Source organism: Mauremys mutica, chromosome 1 (genome assembly GCF_020497125.1).
Source record: "Mauremys mutica isolate MM-2020 ecotype Southern chromosome 1, ASM2049712v1, whole genome shotgun sequence".
Lineage (NCBI taxonomy): Eukaryota > Metazoa > Chordata > Testudines > Geoemydidae > Mauremys > Mauremys mutica.
In genome coordinates, this window is record NC_059072.1 from 85,799,126 (window position 1) to 85,802,046 (window position 2,921).

The following is a 2,921-nucleotide window of genomic DNA, read 5'->3' on the forward strand; positions in this document are numbered from 1 at the left end:
AGGCAGAGCAAGGGGAGAGGACTTTTGGGCAAGGGCTGGGGTGTATTTGGAGTATTGGGGAAGGAACCTACTTGAGGGGGTGGGAAGAAGAGGACTGGGTGCCCAGGGCACGAAGCTTTTCTGGGTGGGTGGGAAGAAGAGGACTGGAATGAGAGGCTAGAGGAGAAGGGGCTCTGCAGTGCACCAGAGAGAAGGGGAAGTAGCGTGTCTAATAGGGAAAAGATGTCACAACAAGGACTAGGTGTATGAAAGTAAAGTAAAGGAAGGAAGAGGGGAAAGCTAGGATGCATGTGTGTAGACTGTTCATCCAGAAACATACATGCACACAAAAATGGGTGCCAGGAGGGTTCAAATGGGAGCTCAGGGTTGAAAATCAAAAGTCAGGTCCAGAATCATGTGACTTTGGCTGAAAAGTCATGAAGGCCTGTTGATTTTTTACCGTGTATGTGATTTTTGAAGTCTTTGTTTTGGCAATACTGGAAATACTGAGGCAGAGATAAAGTTATTTGTCTTGGGACATAGGGACTGAAAGAGACAGAATTAGAACTCAAGATTATCTGATTCTCAGTCGTATACTTCAAGGTGAAAGAGGCAAAGAAAGAGATGCTAATTCTTCTCTGCCATAGAAACATCAGAATCACTCTTCACAGAACTTTTCAGGGCTGTAAATCACTTCATCTATCCAGACTGCCTCAGCCCAACCCCAGAATAGAGCAACTCTTGCTGAAAGCAGCTATTATCTTGTTTTGCAAAGAAGAACATGCACATCTGGGGTAGTCTCATAAACCCCAAAGATCAACAAGCCAAGAGCAAAACCAAAACCACAACCCATCCTGGAAAGTGCATACTAGTGATGGAATCACAGAAATAGTGAGATAGAGGGATAGAATAACGAGACAACTCCCCTCTCCCTCTTTTTTATAAATACCACTATTTTTAATATTCAAAACTATCTCTGTATCTTCTCTGTGAGGTATCCCTTCATTTACTTCCATGTTGTTGGTGTTGATAATGATGTTGATAGATTTTCTTGATGTTTCCTATAAGCACGTTTGGAATGACAAAGGGGTACAGACAATGAAAAGTGAGTGCTGTCGCTGGGCAGGTGCAGAACTAATTCTCATAGCTTTGTGTGCAGCAAAGAGGTTTATTCCCTGACTGAATCCATTATTCTTCAGCCTCGATATTTTAAAAACCCAGAGAACTTCTTCCCTTGAATTACTTCTCCTCTGACTTATGGCTGCTTCCTTTGTGGCTCTGGAAACAGAACAGAAGCCTGTTATCACCATCAATTACAATGATCAATATTATTATTTGGTATGTATGTCTCTGGTGCTTTCTCCATCAACATGATTATGCCCCCTTTGCTTGCCACATTATGCAGTAGATGCTCTTCAAATATATTTGTCTTAAATGGTGAATTATATTTTTAATTGTTCACTTAATACAAACATTTGAATAATACCTGCTAAGCTGCCTCCTCTCTCAGACTGTCTCGCTCTCTCTTTGCCCTGCTAGGTGCCCCAAAGCCATTTTGCTGGAGTTAGAAGTCCAAGGGACTGAAATCCATTTATCTTCTCCACCTTTTTCCCTGAGAAATGATTGCTGTGTTTGATTGTCTCTCTCACAGTGACTGTGTTTCCTGTGAGCAGAGTTTGACACTGACCCTGCTCTTCCAGCTGCAGCATGGCAATAGTCAACACTCAGTATCTGAAGATGAGGGAATAGGATGGTTAAGCAACTATCAATGTCAATAGAAAAAATGTGGCAGGTTTCAATTCTTGCTGTTCTGTCAAAGTGTGTCCACCCTGTGACTTACCACCCCTTGATCAATTTCCATGCCCCATTCAGTCCTTGGCCTGGCAGCTAATTGTGCCAACAATGATGTCAATTGTGACATGGGCACCACTCCACTAGGAAATCACATGAGATAGGAAATGGACAGCATGCACAGAACAATAGAGGTGTGGCCTCAGCATTGAGAATTCTTGTTTTTAATGGATAATAAGGAACAATTTCAAATAATTGTGCCATGTCTCTGAAAAGGAAAATCATTTGTTCTATACTGTGACCTGTTCTCTGTCCTAACTATTGAGTCCTTCCTTTCTGCAAAGCAGGAGCAGACTGACTGGGTCACGAGCTAGGATACTGTGCTGCAAGCACAGGCCACAGAAGACATCTCCTGCCCGCACAGATTCCCCTTTACAAACCCTGCTCCCAAGTGCAGATAGACACACACCCTAACTGAGGTGAGGGCAGATTTTTCCATGCTGGGCACAAGGCTGCACTGATTTAAGTCAAAGTGATTTAATAACCAATTGTAATCATTATTTAAATCAGCAAGCAGGAGACCTTGGTTATTTCATAAGATAACTAGATCCCAGAGACCTAGGAATGGGCACTAACCCTACCAACAATGGCCAAATGCTCTTTAATATTCCTTCCCCCTACTCCTCCCCATCCTATTCAAATAAAAAGAGAAAAAGCAAAACTCATTCTGATAACCGCACAATGCTCCGGGAGGCCAGTTTTCTCTGAGCTAATACATTTGTTAATTCTCCCTCCATTCCAGCCTCCAGGAAGTGTCTCCTAAGACTAGGGTGATCAGATGTCCCGATTTTATAGGGACAGTCCCGATATTTGGGGCTTTGTCTAATATAGGTGTCTATTACCCCCCCACTCCCTATCTCGATTTTTCACACTTGCTATCTAGTCACCCTACCTAAGACACAGTCCCTCACCTTTTGCATGCACCCCTAACACCCTGCCTGCTGAAAATTAAACCTTAGCCAAGGGATAGTCTAAAGATACAGTTGATTCACATAGAGCCTAGCAATCTCTCTCCACGGGGAAAGCTTACTCCATAGTATGAACCAAACATTTATTTCTGCTATAAAGGACAACACGGGAGGCTCCAGAAA

General features: G+C 42.9%; 1 long non-coding RNA gene across 1 annotated transcript; it reads right to left on the reverse strand.

The window, feature by feature from the left end:
* Positions 1–1,041: 1,041 nt before the first annotated feature.
* Positions 1,042–1,864, reverse strand: LOC123367121. The gene is made up of 3 exons (XR_006578316.1): positions 1,820–1,864; positions 1,466–1,710; positions 1,042–1,257 (listed from the first exon to the last, which is right to left on the reverse strand). It is a non-coding gene; the product is annotated as an uncharacterized LOC123367121 (long non-coding RNA).
* Between the last annotated feature and the right edge of the window lie 1,057 nt (positions 1,865–2,921).